Consider the following 24,512-nt stretch of genomic DNA (forward strand, 5'->3'; position numbering starts at 1 on the left):
TGGAAAAGTAGAAAGGGGCAGAGAACAGAGGAGGAAGTATCGGCCTCCTCTTCTGCCATCCGCAATCCATCTCCCAGTCCGGGAGGGACTGGCTCTCAGGCCACTCTGAGCTCTTCTGCCTTGTTGAATTGAGGTGGACTTTGAACACTGAGGTGACCCATGGGTGGAGCAAGAAAGCCTGAGATGGCCTTTAGACTCCTGCTGTGTGACCTTGGGTCCATCCACGTGTCTCTGAGTTTTGAATGAAAGTGAGTACACTCATGGAGGGGTTCTTGTGTGGAATACTTATGCAATAGTACATGGATTAGGTTTGGGGTTCCACAGAAGGAGAAATCCTTGTGTTTATATGTTATCTGAAAACTGCGGCTTGTGGGAACTTGCCAGCACTCTCCTGCTTCCAAGTTCTGGTGTGTGTTCGGGCCATGGCTGTGGTGTTGGTGGCAGGATTGTAAGGAAGCAGCTCAGTTCCTGGAGGGCCTTCCCTGACAGCGAGGGGAGCTTGGTCACTAGGCCCGGCTTCCTGCCTAGACTCTGCCTCATCAGATTTGGAGTTTACTCTTCCTTACCACTTCTAAGAATCCTGCCCTGGCCCTGTCACCTTGGGCCAGGGACACCCTGGCAGGCCTAGTGAGTCTGGCTTTGTTCTGCTCACCTGGGATCCGGCTGCTCCAGGTTTTGCCTGCAGGTGTTTCCTTGCACACCTGCCGGAGACTTACTCTGCCAAATTATCCCTTGGCTGGGGTCATTTGAGTAGCGCTGCTGTTCTCAGGGGAGCTAATGGCAGAGGCCCCAGTTGGAGGGCCTCTGCCTTTGGTCTTAAGGGTTTTGGCCTATACATTGATGGAGAGCCAGACAGAGATGGGGTACCCTGGGATAGTGCCATGGTCCCCACTGTCAAAGGTGAGGGGGCTGGCAGATGAAACTGTGGCCTTAGCCCCCAACAGCACAGAGCATTGGTGATGGCACTGTGGCTTCCTGCCACTCGGAGCAGAGGAACCCACTGGCTCAGGATGTGGACAGACTTGCCCAGTTGCTCCCACTGACTGCAGTGAGCTCACCATTTGAGGCAGGTCTCCCCAGACAGCATGGTGCTCTCCACAGGCATTCGTAAGCCTTAGTGTAATGTGTGCTTCCTGTGTGCAGGGACAGGTCAGGCCCACTTAGTGTGAATTTCCCAGCAGAGTCTAGCTAGCACTGGCAGCTGAACAGGCCCAGATCCCCGGCTTGGGGGGTGAAGCCCCACATTTCCTAATACCTGGTGGCTGAGTCAACAGCACCGAGAGTAGTGTTTGTAGAGCAAACATCTAGTAGCAGCTTGGGCCCCGCCCACAGCCACCCTCCTGCCCTGCTTGCAGAAATGTCCTCTGGAAAGGTCAGCCAGGCGTGGCTACATAATTTTCAGGGCCAGGTGACAAATAGAAACATGGACCCTGTGTTTGAAAATGAGTAAGAACTTCGGGACAGTCACGCAGAACATGAGACCAAGAAAGAGCAGACCTGCTGAGTGTGGGGCCCTAGGTGGTGGCATCAGCAGCCCACCCAGAGGTACAGCAGGCCCAGTGGAGCCTGTCTTAGGTAGAAGAGGAGTTTGACCTCCCCACCCTGGGCCCACCCAAAGCTGGACGGTTGTCAGCTTTGTTCTAGTGACTTCCATTTCTAAGGGGAGAGAACTTCAGCTTCTTCCTGTTCTCTCCTTGTCTCTTCCCCTCCTTTCTCTGTAAACTCAAGAGTTGAGACTCCTCCCTCCTCTCCCAGCTTCCTCTCCTGGCCTCTGCTTCTCTTCCTCCCCCTCCCCCCTCCTCCATTTCACTCTTCTCTTTGCTTTATCTAAGAGAGAAAACCCTTGACTGGATTGATGTGTAACATTTCCCAGCCATTCATCTGGCGCCATTCGATTTTAATGTTCTTTTTTAGTGACACCGGGCTCCTTGGGTTTCTCTGAAGTGGCTGGAGTGAATGTCTTCCTCACCAAGGGGCGTCCCTTCGGTGGCCTCTGGGTCTGTCCAGATGGTCTCTGCCCATTGGGAGCCTGGAATGAATTCTCATTGTTAGCACTCGCTCGCAGCCACCTCCTCCCCGCATTCAGCTGTCAACCCTACTGGCCACAGTGGAAAGAAAGCCTGTCCCATTCCCTGGTGACAGAACAGACCTGGCCATCATTCTTAGGCACCGTGGCTACCATGCAGGCCGTGCAGCTGGGGGCTGCACTAGGGCATGTGAAAGGTCAAGTAGTGAAGTCGGACACTGCCCTGTTCCCAAAATCTTCAGAATATGCACAGAATATATGCACAGCTCCGATATGGTGCTGTGGACCTATGATACCAGCAGTTGGGAGGTGGACACAGGAGGATTGCCACAAGTTGGAAGTGATCCAGGGCTTATGTGAGGCTCTCCAAAAAAACAAACTCACAAAACCAACAAACATTCATGGCAAGGCTGTGGATGTAGCTCAGTGGTAGGACGTCCAAGGCTCCAGGTTTCATCCCTCACAACTCAAGGTTGTTTAAGTGCATGTGCATGCACGTGTGTGTACCTGCCTGCCTGTCTGTCACAATGTTATATGACTTTCTTGTCTAAAACTCTCCTGAGGGTGGTATCCAGGCTCTCAGCAAGACCAAGGTGTTGACTTCTTTTATTTATTTATTTGTTTGTTTGTTTATTTACGTCTGTGAGTACACCGTAGCTGTCTTCAGATCCACCAGAAGAGGGCATCAGGTCCCATTACAGATGGTTGTGAGCCACTATGTGGATGCTGGGAATTGAACTCAGGACCTCTGGAAGAGCAGCCAGTGCTCTTAACTGTGGAACCATCTCACCCACACCAAATGGCTGCTTCTTAATGACCCTTTCTCTAGCTCTTGTGCCCAGTTCCACACAACAGGAAACTCTCTGTCTTCCCTCTTGGAGAAGGGACTTGTGTTCCTGAAAAGACACTTGAACCTTGAAGAATGCTGGTATCTGGGGAGGTGGAGACAGGGAGGCCACAGCACAAAGAAGGTGAGGGTGCAGGGCAGGCTGAAGAGATGGACAGGAAGTGGCAGGAAGGGAAAAGGCACTGGGTAGTGGGACTCTCAAGTTCACTTTAAGTTATTTGAAGAGCCTTTCAAACTTACTGGGGTCTGGGATGGGCCCAGTCTAGGTAGCTGCATTCACTGGAAATCCCCCACTGAGGCTTCAGAAGGTGGCCCAGCTGCCTCGGGACTTACCGTGGCCCCGGTGCACTGGGACGATGCCGATGGGAAGACTGCTTTGCCTCAGAGCAGTGGGAGAGCTCTGAGCCGAGAAGGGATCCCTAGAGAACCCGCTGAAAGTACCCTTGTTCTGAAGGGGAAGGCTGAGGTCTGATTAGCACCAAGTACTGCCCCTGAGGACAGCTTGCTTTTGCAGGCTCCTCACCATCTACTTGCACTGGTAAGGCGGGAATAAACTCTGACCCCACACTTTTGGTTCCTGCTCCTTTTTTTTTTTTTTCCTTTTCTTTTTTTTCGGAGCTGGGGACCGAACCCAGGGCCTTGCGCTTGCTAGGCAAGCGCTCTACCACTGAGCTAAATCCTCAACCCCTTGGTTCCTGCTCTTAAAGTGCCGAGGACCCCACAGAGCAATGGGTCTAAAACTGATACGGGAATAGACTGTCCATGCTATGAGAGATGGGCTGTGGGAGACCGGGTGCCGCCTCCCAGAGAGGAAGCAGCTAAGGGTTTGAGGTCACCCCAGCAAGCCTAGGTGACCAGTCTACATACTGAGCTGAGCACCAGAGCTACCAAGCTGTGCCCACTCTGTGACTTCCTCTCTGTCTGCAGCAGCTGGGCTGGCCAGGCCTGGAGGTCTGAGCGCTCTTGCCTAGTCACCCCACTATTTGGTCCATGCAGCACTTTTGATATCCGCCCTGCAGACCAGGAACACTGTGGTCTGCTTAACACTCCATTCCTCTCCACCATGGGCAGACTAGAGAAGAAACTAAAGCCAGGCCCTGTAGACCCAAGGAACAAGCCACAGCCTGCCCACAAGGCCTGATTACTCATAAGGTTTTACTGTGAAATTATGAACTTGACTGTCGGGTGAAGCTCTGTCATGGAGGTCCACCGGACATTTTCACACCTAGATACATTGTTACTCAGCGATATCATCCATTACATCATCCTGTGTGAATTTTCCCGGTTCGCTGGAAATGTCTCTTGTGCCTCTTTCCTATCCGTGCCGTACATTTGGTTTTGTTTCTTTCGCTTTTGACTTGGACCAGTCCCCTTGGCCATTGTGTGCTGGTGTGTGTGTGATGTGACGTTGAAGAGTGTGTGCAAGCCAGCTGTGTTGTAGAGGGCTCCGGATTTATTTGTCAGGTTTAGTACCTTGAGTTGTTTACTGGTGCATAACTCCGCTGAGCTGATCGTCACCTCGTTGTAGCCAGGAAAATCGTAAGGGGGGGATAGGGATCTGCAATTGGAGGCATGGCCTTTGTTTTTACCTCCTGTGAGTCATGGAATGCTTCTCCTGCTTCAGTTAACTTATTTATAGCTGGACCCAGCTGACCGGAAAGGTTATCTTGCTGGGTCCATAGCCAACCTGGATGGCTGGGTGTGTGTTATCTTCATTCCGTGCTTAGGGTTTTAAGAAGTTGAAGCCCGGCCTACATCCAGGCTACAAGGCAGAAGTGGATAGGACCCAGCCTTGTGACACAGATAGGACTTCCTTCCCTGCAGGGGCAGCTGGGGGCCGGGAAGAGTCACCCCAGCACAGCCCTGAGAATACTAGATATAATCTAATGCAATCCAGCTGTAATTTTGAGCCTCAGTGACTGAAACCAGGTACCATGAGGTACCTACCCTGTATGGCCTCATCAAGCGACTTTGCCATTTTTAACCCTGCTTTTGCCATGGCCATCAACTGCCACACCCCTTCCATGCCCTGCTCTTCCTCCTGACCTGCACCTTGCACAAGCTGAGATCCAGGAAGCTGCATGGCCACAGCTGTTAGAGCAGAGTCTAAAGGATCCTTGGTCAGGGCTGTGTCCCACGGTGCTGCCCGACATTTCTGAGGTTTTGGTGTACTCTCCATTTCTCTGCTATGCCTTCAAGTGGAAACGGCACTAAGTATGCATCAAGCTTAAAAGATGGGGACTATCACAGCCCTGGCTGACCAGTGTGAACATGAGGCCCAGAGAGCCAGAGCCTCTTAGGCACGGTAGCAAGTGAGCAAGCAGACTCTGCTCGCCTTGTGAGGAAGCCCAGACGTCAGGCAAACGTGGGACAGCTAACCTTCTGCATTTGCCATCGAGAGCGCCATGTTGTAACTAGTCCCCCTCCCGGCATTCCTGAGGATCTGGTCCCAATGTGAATTGAGTCCTGTGGTCTCTGGTCATGCATCTTCCTTCCAGAGTGACACCCCTGTGCTCCAGTCTCTTTTGAGAACACATGCCCACACTGTTGGCTTTCCGGGGCTCCTTCCTCTAGGCTCATCTCATTGTGCTGCCTTGGGCAGAAGCCTCTGAGGTCTAGCCTCTATGATGGGTGCAGGCAGGCCCCTTTTTGCTTCTCCTCTGGATATCCCTAGGAGTTGAGAGTGATCAAGGTTTGATTCAAGAGCGGCTCCAATGGGGCTGGAGAGATGGCTCAGTGGTTAAGAGCACCCGACTACTCTTCCAGAGGTCCTGAGTTCAATTCCCAGCAACCACATGGTGGCTCACAACCATCTGTAATGGGATCCAGTGCTCTCTTCTGGTGTGTCTGAAGACAGCTACAGTGTACTTATATATAATAAATAAATAAATCTTAAAAAAAAAAAAAGAGCGGCTCCAATACAAGGCTTTTCTCTGTCTCCCTCCCTCTCCATCCCCCTCCCCCTCCTCTTCTCTCTCTCCCTCCCTCCCTCTTCCCCCCATCTTTAATAAGGTCTCATGTAGTCCAGGCTGCCTCTTCTTGCCCCACTTCTCAAGAGCTGAGATGACAGGTGTGCACCACCTCATCCCAGGACTTTTGGTTGGTTGATTAGTTGCCTTTTCAAAATAGGGTCTTCATGTAGCCCTGGCTGTCCTGGAACTCACTCTGCAGACCAGGCTGGCCTCAGGCTCAGCTCCACCTGCCTCTGCCTCTGCCTCTGCCTCTGCCTCTGCCTCTGCCTCTGCCTCTGCCTCTGCCTCTGCCTCTGCCTCTGCCTCTGCCTCTGCCTCTGCCTCTGCCTCTGCCTCTGCCTCTGCCTCTGCCTCTGCCTCTGCCTCTGCCTCTGCCTCTGCCTCTGCCTCTGCCTCTGCCTCTGCCTCTGCCTCTGCCTCTGCCTCTGCCTCTGCCTCTGCCTCTGCCTCTGCCTCTGCCTCTGCCTCTGCCTCTGCCTCTGCCTCTGCCTCTGCCTCTGCCTCTGCCTCTGCCTCTGCCTCTGCCTCTGCCTCTGCCTCTGCCTCTGCCTCTGCCTCTGCCTCTGCCTCTGCCTCTGCCTCTGCCTCTGCCTCTGCCTCTGCCTCTGCCTCTGCCTCTGCCTCTGCCTCTGCCTCTGCCTCTGCCTCTGCCTCTGCCTCTGCCTCTGCCTCTGCCTCTGCCTCTGCCTCTGCCTCTGCCTCTGCCTCTGCCTCTGCCTCTGCCTCTGCCTCTGCCTCTGCCTCTGCCTCTGCCTCTGCCTCTGCCTCTGCCTCTGCCTCTGCCTCTGCCTCTGCCTCTGCCTCTGCCTCTGCCTCTGCCTCTGCCTCTGCCTCTGCCTCTGCCTCTGCCTCTGCCTCTGCCTCTGCCTCTGCCTCTGCCTCTGCCTCTGCCTCTGCCTCTGCCTCTGCCTCTGCCTCTGCCTCTGCCTCTGCCTCTGCCTCTGCCTCTGCCTCTGCCTCTGCCTCTGCCTCTGCCTCTGCCTCTGCCTCTGCCTCTGCCTCTGCCTCTGCCTCTGCCTCTGCCTCTGCCTCTGCCTCTGCCTCTGCCTCTGCCTCTGCCTCTGCCTCTGCCTCTGCCTCTGCCTCTGCCTCTGCCTCTGCCTCTGCCTCTGCCTCTGCCTCTGCCTCTGCCTCTGCCTCTGCCTCTGCCTCTGCCTCTGCCTCTGCCTCTGCCTCTGCCTCTGCCTCTGCCTCTGCCTCTGCCTCTGCCTCCCAAGTGCTGCACCTTTAATCAGGTTTATTTTAATCAAAGTAATGCACATTCATTTGTGTTCACATCAAACCCTACTGATGAGCTAATGAACCAAGCTGTGTCAGATTCTAAAAGATGGCTGCCTGCATCCCTGACCCTCAGCTCTGCAGCTCCTCCTGATTCCCATACACCTCCATCTTTTGAAAAACTTTCTTATTTTTTGTAAACCAACTTCAGTCATTATCTGTATCGCGCGCCCCTGCCCATGTTCTTGTTCACATGGAATCTCCTTCATAGCGTCCCGTCACTTTTTTTTTTCTTCCTAAAGTCACATGTTCGGGTTAACACTGCTCGCTGCTGAACTGAGTACCGTGCTATGATTGTCTCGTTACTTCTTTCAAAAGGAATTGAGGGGGTTGGGGATTTAGCTCAGTGGTAGAGCGCTTGCCCAGCAAGCACAAGGCCCTGGGTTTGGTCCCCAGCTCCGGAAAAAAAAAAAAAAAAAGAAAAGAAAAGAAAAGAAAAGAAAAAAGCGATTGAGAGGCTGCAGAGATGACTCGGGGTAAAAGCGCCAGCTGCTCTTCTAGTGGCCCCTGGTTCCATTCCCAGCTTCCACATGGTAGCTTAGGGCTGTCTATAGCTCCAGTCAGTTCCAGAGGTTCTGACACACTCTGTTCTCCAAGGGCATCAGGCACACATAAAGTATAGACACACATGCAGGCAAAACACCGATACACAAAAAAATAATATAATTTTTTGAAAGTAGATTATACTCTCTGCAGGTCTCACTCACCAAATGACATTTTTCTGTCGTTCAAATTCCTCCTGGTACACCAAGAGGTCAGGACCCAATGGTGGGATGTCTTTCTCTGTCATCTCAGAAGGAGCTGTGTTTTATAATTTTTTTTAAGATTTATTTATTTATGTGAGTATACTTACTGTCACTTTCTTCAGACACTAGAAGAGGGCATCAGATCCCATTATAGATGGTTGTGAGCCACCATGTGGTTGCTGGGAATTGAACTCAGGTCCTCTGGAAGAGCAGCCAGTGCTCTTAACCGCCGAGCCATCTCTCCAGTCCCTTAAGAAGTAGCCGTGTTTTAATTTCTGACAATGCTAGTGCAGCCCGTCAGCAGAATTCCTTAAAGCCTTTTCAAAACAAAGGGGGAACTTTGTTGTTCTTAATTATTTGTTGTGTGTACATGCATGCGAGCGCGCCTCTGTGTGTGTGTGTGTGTGTGTGTGTGCATGTGTGCATGTGTGCATGTGTGTGCTCACCTAGGCACATCAGTGTTCTGTTTTATCAATATATTTCCTCAACAGAGTGTCTCCTCACTAAGCCAAAAGTGTGTCTGACAAGTTGCAGGCCCCAGGGCTCCTCTTGTCTCTGTCCCCTCCCCCTAGCATGGGGTTACAGGTCCAGGTGACATGCCCAGTTCTGGGGTTTTTAATTCAGGTACTGATGATTGCATAGCAAACATTCTCACCCTCTGAACCACCTCCCCAGCCCTGTTTTATTTGTTTGTCTTCGACATGGGCCCTCACTTGTAGCCTAGGCTAGCCAGAATTCACAGTGTAGCCAGGCTACACCTCCATCTTCCTGTCTCTACCGTCCACGTGCTGGGACCACAATTATCCTAACAAATAAATGTACTTTTCTGTTTAGCATGCTACTTAAGGTGATTCCGGGGCCCTTCTGCACACGCTCCTGATGCACGAGGGCCACTGCCCACTGCCTCTCCCCGCCCAGCCTCACCTGTCAGTTTTCTCACTTTTGCTTCCTCTGTGGCACTAGGATCTTGCTCACTACCACCCTGCGTGTATGGGAGCTAGCCTGCACTCAGATGCTCATCAAATATCTGCCAGCATTTGAGCATCACAAAGAAGTACCAGAGTAGGTGCATGCTGTGGTTCCATTAAGTTTCCGCCCCGTGAGCCTGGATCTGCCTCACGTCCTTTCTCTTGATAGTTTCCTTGTTTGGGTCGAGGTTCCAGCTGAGTCTTTACTGGTCTGGTGGCCGTGGTAAGGAAAGGGTTTCTTCCCTGGCTGTTTCCATCCCTCCCCCACCCTGACTGGCCTCCACCATCACCAGGTCCCATTGGCCCTCCTCGGTTTCTAATCCCAGCCCGCAGTGCTGAGCTCTGCGCAGGACGTAGCACGTCCAATAGAGAGGAGGGCAGAGGCTTGTTCATTCAGTCAATCAGTCAATCAATCAATAAGCCAGTCAGTCTTTTCCCAGCGCTTCTCAATACCAGTATCAGAATGATCGGAAGCCATTGCCGAAAGGTGACCCTGATCCAAGTTTTATGACTCATTGGGTCCTGGAAGCTAGGGAGAGGGAGAGAAGAAAAGACAAAGAAGTGGAGGGCAGGGACACCCACCTGCCGTCTCTGAGGACAGGTGGAGAGCCATTTGGTTACCAGTGTGTGAGCATTGTCTCACCCTTGAGCTGAACACTGGCCAGGCAATGCCCAGTGCATATCAGTGGCCTGCTGCAGGGAAGAGGGAAGTTCCGTGATCCAAGCCCAGGCCAGCCATGCTTTCTCCTCCCTTTCTTCTACCAAGAGTAGGTTGTGGCTGTGTTGCCACTGACCTTTGGGTTGTGGCTGTGTGACTGACCTAGACTCCTGTGCTCAAGTGAAACTTTTGCCTCAGCCTTCCAAGTCGCCGGGACTTGCACGCCCCACACCCACTGTGGGAACTCCATTCTTTCTGCCTTTGGGTCTTGGGTGACTTGGGAAAGTGCAGCGCTCTGGTGTGTGAAAAGCAAACCTCTGCCACAGGTTCCTTTCTGTCCTAAGAGACACTGACCCAACCAGCCCATCTTCTTAGCCTTTGGCTGTTTCTGTCATTACACACAGTCACCCTGGACAGAGCACTGTCTCTCTGTCGACATCTGGAGTGGGTAGACAGGGCCCAGGCAAGCAGCTGCTCCTCAGGCCCTCTCCTGTGTGCTACTGTATCCCGGGACAGTGGACAACCCTCACAGATTCCCAGCCACTCACTGGCAAGGCCTGTCCAAGAGGCTTATCTCACCCATGGGCTCCCACTCAGCCAGGACCCCATAAGGGGTGACCACAGCCAGGGCCCAGGCTCGGGGCAGGGCCAGCCAACCCTGCACCAGAAGTGATGGCTGCTGGGCCGTCAAGCTTGAGGGAGCACTTGAGGGTTGCCGTGAGTTCCGGGCAGCGTCGCAATGTGTTCTCACACTTTCAGAAATTAACGTGCAGCTCCAGCCTTTCCACCCCCAGGAAGGAGAGAAGGAGAAAAGACAGAAAGCGTTCGCATTGTCCCCGTGATTGGCACCGTGTGTGAATGAGGGGTCACCGCTCTGGGCTGCTCTTTTTCAAGACTCCCGTTTCCCCTGCTCGCTGCATTCACATTTCTCTTTAAAGCTCTGTCTTTCTCTCCCCCATGCTTTGTCTCTGCTCTCCTTCCTTCCCTTCTCTCCTGCCTTTCATTCTGGGCACTCCCCACCTCCCCGGGGACCTCGCTCTTCTCCTCTCGCTCTTTTTTTCTCCCTTTTCTTCTATTCAGTTCCTCATTTCTTTTGCCTTTTTAAAAAAAAAAAAGTCTTTTTTTCCCCTTTTGAATAATGCCTCTGTTTTCAGGGGGTGGGAGAAGTTAGAGAAGTGGTTTTGTGAGGTCCCCCCTTTACTGAGTTGTGTGCACAGACCTCCCTCTGCAGACCCTGGTGTGTGCTAGCCTCCCCTCAGAGAGGGCAGAAAATTTGGAAAGGTCCCCATTGGACAAGACATACCTGTTGTCACAGATAAGGAACCATAAATCTTTCGGCTGGGGGAAATCCAGCAAGGTCCCGAGACAGTTCCTTTTCTGCCCTGCCTGGGTTGGGGCAGAGGTCAGAGGTGAATGCAGATTCCCCAAACCTCTCTCCTCTGTGGGAGCCTGCTGTCAATCCTCCTGGCCCAGAAGGGCCATGGTGAAGCCATGAGACCCTCACTGGGACTGAACTCAAGCACGAAGGCCAAGCCACATTTACGTGACAGCTGTCTAGCCATGAATCCCCTACCACACTGACACACTTGGAGAAGCAGTTGTCCCCATATTGGCTGGACCTGGGATGGTGGTTGAGTGGCTCCACTAGATGGCCCTCCCCAAATAAAGTGTCACATGGGAGCTGTCGAGCATTCCTTTTGGGTTCCCACTGGGTTCTCTCTCTCTGCAAGCCTGGGTCCCTCCTGAGAGTTATGCTTGGTTAGCTTGGTAGTGTATCTGCTGGGCACTGACTCCATTCCTGTGCAGTCCAGAGAGGACCAGATGCAGGGCAGCCATCATTGCTGCCTGAGCAGCCCTGACTCCAGGCGTGTTCAGGATTATGCCTGTCTTTGGACTATTGCAAATCCAGGTTCCCTCCTTATCTTGTAAGTGTGCTTGTTAATCCACCTGCTGGACTCCTATACAACTTACAAAACCCTACTTAGCCCCCCTTTGGTCCCCCAGGTAGTGTTAACCAGACAGCTGTGTTAGTTACCTTCCTACTGAGGCTCCCCGAGGGACAGCAGCACTTTGTCTTTCTGAATTCAAAAGAAAAAAAGAGTATTGTGCCATCCATGTTCGCCTAACCTTAGCCACTCAAAAGTTGGTTTTAAAAAAACTTCTGGGGGTTGGGGATTTAGCTCAGTGGTAGAGCGCTTGCCTAGGAAGCGCAAGGCCCTGGGTTCAGTCCCCAGCTCCGGGGAAAACAAAAACAAAAACAAAAACAAAAAACTTCTGAATCTACAAAGCTGAAAATGGTGCCTGGCATCAGGGACGGGACAGGTCATTGATGGGGTCATGGTTGACAGATTGACTGTTGAAACCTAGAGCAGTGCTGGTCCTGGGGTGAGGGAGTTCAGCAGAGGTGAGTGTGGAGGCTGCAGACATGGCTTCCCTCAGCGAACCCAGCAGGACAGAGGCCAGGCCTGATGCTGGGACCTTGGGGACACCAGAGGTAAGGGTAAGTCTGCTTGGCAAAGAACGGTGGCCTTCCAGAAGGAGGGCGGAGGTCACACAGCACAGTGCTGGTGGCAGTGGATGGCCCCTGGGCATGTGGTGGTGACAAGGGAAGTTGGACAGTGCCTGAACTGTGGTCTGCTGTGGTACTAGAGGTCATCTGGACATGGGGTCAGGGAGGGGGCAGGGCTGAGGGAAGGCTGTGAGCTAACTGGGCGAGCTGAGGCAGGGAAAGCAGCTAGCCGAGACTGAGGCCAGCTCTCTCCAGAAGTAGGTGGAAACTGCCCTGTGACTGGAACTCATTTCCTCCTGGAGGAAGGAAGGGCTCTGTCAGCTCCACCACCCTGAAGATGACCTCTTCTAGGTCCTGTGACTTGGAGCGGGGGGGGGCAGTGAGTGGAAGCTACATTCAGTCTGTCCTGCTTGCTAGAAAGAGGAGCTGTTTTTGGAGGAGGGAAGCTTGGGCTGCTGCAGTCAGGGAGACATAAGAAAAGGGGTTGGCCAGGATACGTCACACACCAACTGCCAGGCCTGGGGGTCCTTCCTTTACTCCCACCCTGGCTGGCCCACCTTCATGCCTCACACCCCAGCCTGGGTTTCTTGATGTGTGAATCAAATTTATCATTAGCAAAGTAGACACAAGGTGTACTGGATACAAACCAGGAGCAGTTGTGTGAACGGCAGTGCCCCATGAGGTGCGGCCCGCCCTGGTCTTCAGGCATTGAGTCGTCGTGGAATGGGCCACTTCCTCCCCACCGAAAACTAGAGCAGAGCCAAGGAAGATGGAGGGTATCAGAAGCAAAAAGACATAGGCAAGCACCAGAGAGCAGATGTCACCCAGATGCTGCAATGCAGAGCGTGTGAGCGTGGGGACTGTTGAGTACCTACTGTGTGCAGGTTCTGAGGGGGGAAAAAAGGCAAAGCAGGCTCTCTCCTCTCTAAGTCTGAGTGAGTTGGTCACCTGCGGGGAAAGGTATCCATTTTTTCCCCTAGGGATACTCAGGCTTTGTGCCTCAAGGAATTGATAGGGCCAAATGTGGCCGTGGCCAACTCCTTCCCTCAGTGGAGTCCTGCTATGGGCTTGGCATCTTAGCATCTGGGGACTTAGTAGGGTTGTCACTGCTTCCTGGTGCTACAGGCTTCTTGGGACACCTGCTGGCAGAGCTCACCTGACCTTCAGGTTATTCCAGTTTGGGCAAAAACATTCCTGGATCCTAGCAGGGCACATACGGCAACATCTCTTTCATGGTGTGTGTGTGTGTCTGTCTGTCTCTCTGTCTCTCTCTCTGTCTGTCTGTTTGAGGGCTGGCACAACAGAGTACAATTTTGGGGAGTCAGTTCTCTCTTCTTGGCATGTGGGGATCAAATTCCAGTCTTGAGCTTAGGCTGCAAGTGTTTTTATCTGAGCCATCTCACTGGCTTTCTCTGCCTCTTTAAGAATTGGCACCAAGGAGACAGCTCCTCCAGGAACTGGCTGTGTGGCCATGGAGTTACCAAAGTCAATAATTGCAAACACTCACGGGTGTTGTTCGCAGAGGCTGCCAAGCAGGTGCTCCTGATACACCCCTGCTTCAGGAGAGCAGAACGAGTCAGACACTCTCCTAGACTCTAGACTCCACTCTAAGCTAGGGCTCAGTGCTCCATAGCAGGCTGGGGTTTTTGTTTTGTTTTATTTGTTTGAGATAGCCCGGCTAAATAGCCCAGGCTGTCCTAGAATTCAGTATGTAGCCCAAACTAACCTTGAACTCCTTCCTTATCCTTCTGCTGTAGCTTTCTGTCCTCGGGTGGGACCATCACACCTGTCTCCAACCTGCTTTGTAAATTGCTTTTACAGTCGTGTCTCTGTGGGGGAGTTATATAAAGTGACGTAGTGCTTGCACACAGCCCACACAGATCCTCCATATGAGTCAAGGCATCTCTAGATGACTTATAATAATACCTAACGCCGTGTAAATGCTGCGTGAATTGCTGGTGTGCTGTGTAGGGGATAATGACAAGGAAAGAAGTTCACTTGCATGCAGCACCGATGCAGCCATCTAGGCCTAAGAACGTAACACACATCTGACGGCAGAATGATTTTCCTCACCCTAATCGTCTCCTTCCTTCCTGTTCCTCCTCAGGGCTTCAAGTACATCATACTAGCAATGTACTTAGTATGTAGCAGAGGAGGGCCGTCAGCTTCTTTTGTTTTTATTTTAATTGCTGTCCTGTTGTTTGGTTTGGTCACCGAGGTTGTTTGCTTGTTTGTTTTCAGACAGAATTTTACGAGCCTCAGCTAGCCCGGATCTCAATATGTAGACCAGGCTGGCCTGGAACTTACAGAGATTCTCTGCCTCCAGAGAAGTGTACCACAGTTTTTTGTTTTTTGTTTGTTTGTTTGTTTGTTTTGTTTTTTCTGAGACAGGGTCTCAGTAGCCCAGGCTGGCCCCATAATAACAACGGCCATCCTGCACCAACCCCCTGAGTGTTAGGAGTCCATGTGTGAGTCTCCATGTTCATCATCCTCCATTAACCTTCAGAACATTTTTTTAAGATAAAGCAGACTTTAAAAGAACATCTTTTTTTTAATAGTTTTTAAAAATTCTTTACGATTTCACACACACATACATCTTGCTCATATTAATCCCCAGCTCTCCCCAGACATCCCCTAACACTCCACTTCAGTTGGGTCTTGTGGGTTTTGTTTGTGTTTTGTAACCCACTGTGTTGAATTAGTGCTGCTTTCTGGAATGGGACTAATCCTGTGGGCTTAACCTTGTGCAGGTGACTGTGCAGATGGCTGCCCCAGTTCAATGAGTGCAATGGCCATGTCAAGTCCAGGGGACAGCATCTCGCAGCACTCCTCCTAGTTCTTACACCCTACAGTGCTCCCCAAACCTTGGGAGAAGAAAGATAAAACCATCTTTTATTATTTATTTATTTGCGTGTGTGTGTGTGTGTGTGTGTGTGTGAGAGAGAGAGAGAGAGAGAGAGAGAGAGAGAGAGAGAACACTAGCAAGTCAGTTCTCTCCTTCCACCATGTGTGCTGTGTTCTAGGGATGAAGTTCGGTCTGCAGGCTTGCTGACCAGCACCTTTATCTACACCAATCCTAGGAATATTTCCAGTCTGTCGTTCCTTGAGCCCCCCCCCCCCCCCTTGAAGGTTCTAGGACACACAGCCAACCACCCAAATGGCTGTGCAGGCTCTAAGAAGCAGTGCTTGGGAACTGTTCTGAACCCCTCTGTGCCTCTGCCCCCCCCCCCGCCCCCATCTTGTGATATTACTGATGCCAACCACAGACCACTCAGGATTAAGTGAAGTAATGTAGTTAGAGTGCCCGAGCCGGCACTGTGTTCCTTGGGGCAGCCGGCCAGTCTGCTACCACCAGCACTGGCACTGGGCCATAAGAACAAGAGCCATGCGTGTGCAGTCCATGCCTGGCTAGTGCGGCCCCTGGGAGGGGGAATCCAGTGGTGTTGGGCCTGGGAAGGAATTCGTAAACTGTGTAGCATTGTGCAGCACTGTGCCCAGGTGAATGGATATGTTCATTCCTTACTCCTTACTGTGTGCGTGCGTGCGTGCGTGCGTGCGTGCGTGCGTGCGTGCGTGCGTGCGTGCGTACGTGTAGGCAACAGGTTGTGTTGGGAGTCCCTCAGTCACTCTCCCACCTTATTTTTTTTTTTTCTTCTTTTTTTTGGAGCTGGGGACCAAACCCAGGGCCTTGCGCTTGCTAGGCAAGCGCTCTACTACTGAGCTAAATCCCCAACCCCCCACCTTATTTTTTGAATGAGGGTCTCTCACTGAACCTACAGTTCACTCATTTGGCTAAACTAGGTGGCCAGCAAGCCCAGGGTTCGTCCTGACTCCGCCTTCTCAGCCCCAGGGCTCACTGCTGTGCCTGGCATAGAAATTCTGGGGATCCAAACTCAGGTCCTCATGTTTACACAGCAAGGCCTTTATAGATTGAACTATCTATCTCCCCAGTAAACCCAGCCTCCTACCGTGTACTAGAGCTGAGCTAACTCAGTCCTCAGGCTGCCCCAAGGGCCCTCCGATTCCACAGCCAGGAAAGCCAGGAGGAAACCCTCCCACCTCTATGAAAGGCCAGGCATTTACTTGATAGAAGATCATAGACAGCAAAGTCATTTGTCATTAGGCGACACCCATACCTCGCATTGTCAGCATCTGGACTCACACAGGAAGAGCCACCACCCACACTCCTCCCCCTTTCCCCAGATTCCTAAGTGCCACATCCTTGTGACCCAGATAGAAGAAGAAATGCCCAGTTCCTCTCTGGGCATCCCACATACATCTATCAGCCCGACTTCCTGGAACCTGTTCCCAAGGCCATCTCCTGGTCCTTGCCTACATCTCACTTCTGCCTTTTACAAGTCCCCTGCTTACCTTTCTGCAGCCTGTGGCAGCCAGGCTCTCTTAGCGCCTTCCTCTGTTAGCATGTTACCCGTAGACCCATCAGCCCGCAGTGCACGTGCTCTAATTACAGGACCCCAGCCTCTTTCTGCTCCTCCTTCTCTGAGCCACTTCGTTCACGCATGTGTGCATGCGTGTCCCTCCATGGACTGAGGCTGTGGGCGGAATACATGGACTTGTGACTCCACTTGTGCACAGGGCTTCCTTCCCCTCATCTCCTGGTATGGAAGTGCACCAGGCCCGCTGTGTGGCCGGTGTGTGTGTCTGACTTCTGCCTGTGTGTACTCCAGCTGTCCCCACATACACACACCCCACAGACCTAAATTACGCTTCTCCTGGCATAAATCCAAGCCTGACTTGAGTGTGTGGGTGACTGCAAAATAAATGTTGATTCCAGTGCCAGCTTGGCTTGGAGAGGCAGTGCTCGCTGTCAGGGGATGTTCAAGAATGGAGGCCCCAGGATGAGTCAGGCAGGCTTACTGGAGAAGAGAGGAAAGGGGAGGGCTCCTGGCCAGGCCTCATGCCTCGCCTGCCCTCCAACCTCAGCGCTTCTCCGTCAGCTGCTCTTCTGTACTCTTTCCTTTTCTCTCTCCACCCTGTGCCTCCAGCCTGTGACAGCCCTTGTGCCAGCTGCCATCTATCTCAGTGATGGCTTCCTAATCATCCATCACCAAGCCTCCCCACCCACCTTCCCATGGTGCAACCCGCATCTGTCTCATTCATCCAGTAGGCTTCAGGCCCACCTCCTGGCCACCCTAGAAAGTAGATAGATATCCTATCCCATGTTAATAGGTCGGGTGATGAGGCCCACACAAACCAGCATGGCAGGAAGGGGTAACTTCAGTTTTGCAGCTCAGGTCTGTTGTCTCCCTAGAGCTGGTTCACATGGAAAACCATTCCCAACCCCCTAAGTGGGGAGGTGGGGAGTTACCTGGTCTTGTTGTGGTACCCCTTACTCATTTCCTGCTTGATATTTTGCACTTCGGTTTTGTGGCTTTTAATCTTGCCTCTAAGAAGCCGTGAGGTCCCTGCTACTGAAGATCTTTGTGACCTGCCTGCACCCGTGTGGCCCTCAGCATCGATAATGACCGAGGCATGAGGGAAAGCAATGGCTCCCATCCCCAGTCTTCCCTGCACACAAGCCTCAACTGCAGGCTTCAACATCTCTCTCACTGCTTTCATTTAAAAGCATAGGCATGAGGTTAGACCTGGCTGCCGCTTACCCTGGGGGCCTCAGCCAGGTCGCTCAGCTCCTCTCTGCCTCCTCTCCTGTGAGACGGCTCTCTGTATCCCTCTTCTCTTTTTGCTTTTCCTTTCCTGTCCTGACTTTTCATTTTTGGAAACCAGGTCTTATTATAGAGCCTTGGCTGGCCTGGAATTTGTAGCCCAGGCTAGCCTTGAGCTTACAGCAGCCCTCTTGTTCCAACTTCCCAAGTACTGGGATGACAGGTATGCACCCATCATGCCCACTTGTAAAAGAGGCTTTGTTACCAAGGTGCCATTCTCTACATCCATGATCTCAGAAAGTAAACGTGGCCTGGGGATGTGGTAGCTTCCTTCCCTGGACATGGTCCTGGTTACAGACAAAGAATTACACACAGGAGCTTGCCAGACGATGCACAGCTCTCCTCCCCTGTTCACCTGCAGAGGGAGGCCCTCCCAGCATTCATCCCCTGGCTTCCTCTGGGCCTGTCACTTGCCGCATCCTGGAGAGAGCCTTGTCAACTACACTGGCAGGACAGAACAGAACCCATCTGGGTCTTGGGAGCCCAGGACTCCACTACCTCCCCACCGTGCATTTTTTTCCCTCAGCTACTGCCAAGGTCTCTCACAGCCTTTGGGCCCCTTCATCCTACTCCATGCCACCACAGGACTTGATACCATTTCTACCGACCTATCTGTCCCATGTTGCTTTGAGACCCCGGGGCCACCAGCGTAATCAGTTTGCTTTCTTTTCTGTGGTAAATCCATTCCTGGACTTGTATCTGATCACTGTAGATTAAACACAGCATTGCAGTGGCCTGGAGGAGGCTGGGCTCGAGTGCAGGGAGAAGTGGAGTCTATGAAGAAGAGCATAGTTAACAGGCTCAAACCTGTGTGCCCAGACTCAAACAGCAGCCTCTGCTCTCAATTTGTCTATCTTAAAAAAAAAAAAAAGACACAGAAATGACCATCTCCTTGCCTGGCCCCGACTAGGAGCTCAGTCTGTGGGAGCTGGAAGGACACTGGGAAGAAGGCCCTCTATCCTGCCTTCCCCCAGGAAAAGAACCCAAGGCATTCTGCATGCCAGGCAAGTGTTCCACTACTAGGCCTCATCCCTAGAAAAGTGAATCTTGAAGAACTGGTGACTTCTGCCACCTCGTCATCTGTTTGTAGGGAAGAGCACTGAGACATTGAGGATCCAATTCTTAAGGCAAGGTGGGCCTGGGGCAGGGCCTCAGGGTTGTTGTATGGTTGGGCTGGAGTTTCCCTAAAAACAGTGAATTCCTACCTTGGGCAGCATAGTGGGGAATCCTGGGCCTTGCTCTATTTTGAGGGTACTTCAGGCTACTGTAGTGGCCTCTCCCAGCAAGCCCCACCCCCCAACTGTGTGTTTTCTTCCTCGAACTGCTGAAATCAGAGGATTCTCGAGGCGGGCGGGGGACCCCTTCTAGGAGACTCCCTCCTTGCCATCCCTGGGCTTTGACCCTTGGCTCAAGGGAAAGGTGCCTGGGACCGAACTGGAAGAGCCAAATGGACTAGAGTTTCGTGTTTTCTTTTTAAGCAAGAGATAAATAGATGTCGCTCTGAGATGACAAGAGAACATTGGGGGAGATAAAAGGAGAGCAAATGGGAGCAGGAGGCCAGAAGCAGCGGACATGGGGGGATCTGGACTCTACCCTGGCATGGCAGGAGAGACGAAAGAGGAGAAAAAGAGAGGAGATGGGGACGCAAGACCGAGTGGCAGAACAGAGCAGAGGATGGGTTGCCATGGAAACAGAAGAGGGGAGGAATGGAGGGAGAGGAAGACAGGATGGAGAAGGCAGAGGAGGACTCTGCAGAGGAGGGGCCGGACAGGCTAGATGAAGAGGACGGGAAGTCCTTTGGTCCCGACGGGCTGGCGAAGGAGGGAAAATATGACCCCGAAATCTGTGCTGTCCAGACCTGAGTGGAGAGACCCTGGGGAGGCTGCTTCACCCTGCCCACGGGGACTGCCTGCCTTAGATTCTGAATCTGTAGTTTGGAAATGCAGTTCCCCTACTCCTAGAACCTCTCACATGTACTCATGGAAGGTCCCGACAAGGCTCGAAGCAGTGAGAGTCATGTGTGTTTCTTCTTTTCTTCACCCCTTGCACTTGTGAGCCAAAGTTTTGTTTTTCCCTTTTACATTAAGCTGGGGGGAGGGTGGTGGTCTTGGGGTCCAGCACAGACAGCATCCTTGTCGGAGAGACTGTATGTGTGATTTTTTGCTTCTAGAATAAGAGGAAAGACAAGAAGCCTTCCAGATACAGGAGGCCTGCTGTTCCACCCATGGAAGAGGAACTGGTCCTGCCACTCAGGCACAGGGAGGGCTGGGGTTGTCTACATGGCAGCCTTCCAAGCTGGGCTCCGCCATGGCCTCCTCTTCCTCCTTGAATCTGCACTCTCACAAGGTGCTGCTGCTGAGAGCAAACGGGCCAGGTGTCCACCCCTGGAAAGTGTCATCTAACTGGGATCTCAAATTCTCTAGGCCAGTAGTTGTCCTGATAAACAGATCAGTAACAAGTCCTTAAGAGGTGGTGACTCGGGGTTGGGGATTTAGCTCAGTGGTAGAGCGCTTGCCTAGCAAGCGCAAGGCCCTGGGTTCGGTCCCCAGCTCCGGGAAAAGAAAAAAAAAAAAAAAAAGAGGTGGTGACTCAGCGGTTAAGAGCACTGACTGCTCTTCCTGAGGTCCTGAGTTCAAATCCCAGCAACCACATGGTGGCTCACAACCATCTGTAATGGGATCTGATGCCCTCTTTTGGTGTCTGAAGACAGCTACGGTGTACTTATAGATAATAAATAAATCTTAAAAAAAGCAACAAAACAAGTCCTGAAAAATGATGATAAAGTCCAGGAAGGAAAAGGAGTTTGGGGGGGTTTGTTTGTTGTTGTTTGAAGCATAGTTTGGTGTGTACCTCCAGTGACCCTGGGGTCCCTGCGGAACTCCAACTCCCAGGTGCCGGGCCGGCAGGTGTGCAGCACCACACCTGGCAAGGAGAAGTCTTAGAAAAGGATTCAATTGGAACTTGCTGAGAACTTAGAGGGTGGGGCAGTATGAGGAGGATTTCCCGCAGATGTGACGCCTGAACTAAAAGTAGAAGGTTGAGAAAGAGCATTCCTGGAGTGTGGAACTACGCATGCAGAAGTCACTTGCAGGCAAGGTCTGTGACCGAGAACGGAGGCAGTGCACAGTGAAAGCCACACAGGCACGGTAGCCCAGGCAGGCTCCCAGGTCCATGACCACAAACACAGTGGGGAGTAGGCTCCAGATCAGGGCCGACACACAGCTGTCTTGGCAGAATTCTTAAGTTCAAAACACTTTGACTGGAGACCCTTCATGCACTGCCCTTACAGCCTCCAGGGGAAACAGCAGTGCCCACCATCCTGGGGCAGGAGTGTTCTGTTTAGTATGTTGGGGGAAAGTGTAGCAGGACTTAAAATCCCAGATCAGTCCTAGGGATGTGGCACAGGGGCCTTAGGGCTTTGCTTCCCACCTCTGTGAGGTGATAGCATTGGCTAGAGGGACCCCAAAATTCCACCCTGCAGTACAGAGCAGGGCCATGCACTGCTAAGCATCAAGGGGCCCCTAGTATCATTCATTTGTTCGTTCATTTTTTTTTTTTATGTGTGTGCCTGGTGCCTGGAGAGGCTAGAAAACTGACAGTGGTGAGCCATCTTGCAGGTGTTGAGAATCAAGGTCCCTTGGAAGAGCAGCTGCTGCTGTTCCCCGCTGAGCCATCTCCAGCCCCCATTCATTCCTTCTTGATGCCTGGGTAATGCTTCTTCCTGACAGGGAAGCTAGCATGGGCAAAGTCCCCAGTCAGGAGCCATCAAGTGTGAGAGGGGCTGAGGGCCAGCAGGGGAACTAAGGACAGCCTTGGGCAGCAGACTGAAGCATCTAGGCTATAGGCCATGATGGGCATCCAGGCTGGAGATGCAGTCCAGCCTTGCCTTTCTATCCGTGGCTCCTCTCTTTGTGGCTTCAGTGGCCTTATTTAAAAGGAGGAAGAGGAGGAGGAAGAGGAGGAGGTGGAGGAGGTGGAGGAGGAGGAGGAGGAGGAGGAAGAGGAGGAGGTGGAGGAGGTAGAGGAGGAGGAGGAGGAGGAAGAGGAGGAGGAGGAGGAGGAGGAAGAGGAGGAGGAGGAGGAGGTGGTAGTTGTGCTTCACAGGGCCTGGTGTTGTGGACCTGTAATCCTAGCACTTGGGAGGGCTGAGTGAGTGGGATTCGGTGGTTGGTGAGGGAGGTCTGAGCTGGGCTGAGTGGTTTGTGCTCAGGAGGATGAGGTGGGGTGAGCCCTTGCGTCCACAAGTTCAAGACCAGTCTCGGTAAGACACTGTCCAAACAGAGCAGGGGCTGATTTTATATATATATCTGTACTTTCTGTGGCCCAGCTCCGGTCTAACTTGTGGAGTTGGACCTCTGGAAAGAGGAAGCTGAGGAGGAGAGACGACAGCTACATTTCCGCTGGGCCTCCATGCTGTGGGTAGCCCGTGGCTGACAAGCGAGACTGAGGCAAGGAACCGAAGGTTTGCACAAGCTTTGGGCTTTCACTTCCTCTTCTCTGAGGATAGCCAGGAGCACCTTACCTCTAAGTCTGCTGTGCGAACAACAGGAGGAAGCCAACGGGTTTGGCTACCAGGTGAATTCCCTGGAGTGTTTCTTCAGCTTCGTGCCAGGAACTTGCTTCCCTTTCAGACTACCTGTACTGTCCCACCCTGGGGCCTACCTCTCCATCTCCCCGGACCTGTGTGCCATCTCCTCCCAGTACTGCAGCGGATACCGGGCGCCACCTCTGGAGGTCTGAGTGCAAACCCTAGCTAAGACCTCCTCCCTCTTGTTCCCTGAGAGCCTGTCCCTCCCACAAGAGGCCACACCTCCTGCCTCCCAGATCTCAGGCTCCATCTGTTGGTACACTTGCAGCGCCTGGGAGGGAGGTGCTGGGTGAGTGTGTGTCAGTGCAGTTGGTTCCCCTGGAGAAGTGGAGACCAAAGCCTGAGTAGTCTCATGATTCGTGGCCAAAAAAAAAAAAAAAAAAAAAGAGGCCCAAGGGCAAACTGGGCCTCCCAGTATCAGGCCTGGTTACTGCTCAGGCTGTACTGGGGACTGGGTCCTCTTGGGTCCTCAGGGAATAATCAGCAGATTAAGTCAGTTGTAGTTAGTGGGCACCAGAGGCCTGCGGAACACCCCTGACTTTGGTTGGTTTTATTTTTTTGAACTCACCATGTGACCAGGCTGGCCTTGAACTCAGAGTGCTGGGATTAAAGGCATGTGAAACTACCACCTGGCCAAGCCTCCTTAAGCAGGGGCATGGGGGGGGGGGGGGTTCCATTGGAAGATAGGAACTGGTAGAACCCTTCGTGATAAAGGGAGGCTCTGAAATGAGGGGACCTTGTATGGAAGTCAGATAGGATGATCCCGTAGGTTATCAAAACCCTGAGATTCCAAGTAGGCCTTCGTGTCTGTTTCATAGATGGGGTCAGTGAGACCCCAAGGTATCAGGTGACTTGCCCATGGTCCCTTTGCTTGGATCAGTCCTCACGGGAGCTGGCGAAAGGAGACAAAGCATTTTTAGAGTAACAGTGAGAAGCCTGGGGCCCTTTTTGGGCTGGAGAAGCCTGCTGCTGGGTCTCAAAGGGGAGACTTTGCTCCCTCCCCAGGATCAGGCCTGACCCTCTGGCCCAGAGGTGAAGCTGAGCCCTGGGAAATAGGGCAGCCCTGGGCTTCTGTGTCTCTCTGGGTCCCCTCCCCCTCTGGGCCTTTGTTTCTTGTCCTCCACAGTCTCTTTCTCTTTTTCTCCCTCCCCCTCAATCTCACTCCTCTTCTTACCCCTCCTCCCTCCCCTCCTCCTCCCTCCCTCCTTCCTCCTCCCTCTCCTTTTCTTCTTTCCCTTAGCCCACTCCCTGCATTACTGCACTCCCGGCAGCTACTCTGTATCCCTGCCTTTAACATTTACTTTCTCCACACCCAGGGGAGAAGAGAGCAGGAGAAGTGGGAGGGGCTTTGCAGAGGAACCGCACTAATGGCTGCCCCCGTCCTAAGCCACACAATTTGGAAGGACACAGATCCTTTTCTCTTGGACACCCTTACAAGCTTTGGTTGAGTCCCCAGCACAAGTGATAAAGTAAGGCCTTGCCTTGAGAAGGCAGGTGCCATAGGAGGCCTCTGGGGGCCTGCAGCATCCATGTGCCACAAGTGACATGGTCCCCTGTGGACTCTTCTGCCTTGAGCAGTCAGGGCCAGGGCTGTAGCCTGTGAGAAGGAGCTAGGGGACTTGGGGACAACTAAACCAAGTCCAAGAGGATGAAAAGGACTCTGGACCAGAGGCTCTGTACATCAGACTGACAGGCAGAGTGGCAAGTCACTTGGAATCTGTCCTTCTGTCAACAAAGCCCCTTCTGCACACACATAACACATACTTGAGCAGACACAATACAAACTCATGCGTGCACAGACTATTCCCAAGAGACCAGACCACAAAAACATAGAGCCCAGGCCCTGCCACCAGGTTGCAGGCTTCTGCTGGCCCCAAGTAGCCCTGGGCAGCCCCTGCACTCTGCTGTGATGTGGCCTCCAGATTTGGCAGCCTTGGAATTGGAGTCCTCCTGGGTGCTAGTGATGCCTGGTGTGACCCAGCTCTGCCCTGCTAATTAAGAACTGCTGTCACCAGGGCTTAGACACCATTCCCTGGCTGTGGAGTGAGGTTGCTTTAGGGTTAAATGGGTCCTGGAGCCCTCAGTAAGTTTCTGCTATGTCTGTGGCTCACGATTGACAGACAATTCCCCCCACCCTTGGCCCTCAGAGAGCACTGACTGACTCCAGTCAAAACCACCTGTTCCTAGGGAAGATTAGGCCCAGGTGGCCTGGGATAGACTTGGTTTGCATCCTGTC

At 52.6% G+C, this 24,512-nt stretch overlaps 1 protein-coding gene across 9 annotated transcripts in view; it reads left to right on the forward strand.

The window, feature by feature from the left end:
* Zfp710 (zinc finger protein 710) overlaps positions 1-24,512 on the forward strand; it is a 70,351-nt gene that overhangs the window by 30,507 nt on the left and 15,332 nt on the right. The window contains exon 1 of one of the 9 annotated variants that reach the window (XM_039105626.2): positions 7-248. The exons of the other annotated variants lie outside the window; for them this stretch is intronic. The gene's annotated coding sequence lies outside the window, so the exon portion shown is untranslated. Of the gene's footprint in view, positions 1-6; positions 249-24,512 lie in introns of those variants that run through there. 9 annotated transcript variants of the gene reach the window in all.

Source organism: Rattus norvegicus, chromosome 1 (genome assembly GCF_036323735.1).
Source record: "Rattus norvegicus strain BN/NHsdMcwi chromosome 1, GRCr8, whole genome shotgun sequence".
Taxonomy (NCBI): domain Eukaryota; kingdom Metazoa; phylum Chordata; class Mammalia; order Rodentia; family Muridae; genus Rattus; species Rattus norvegicus.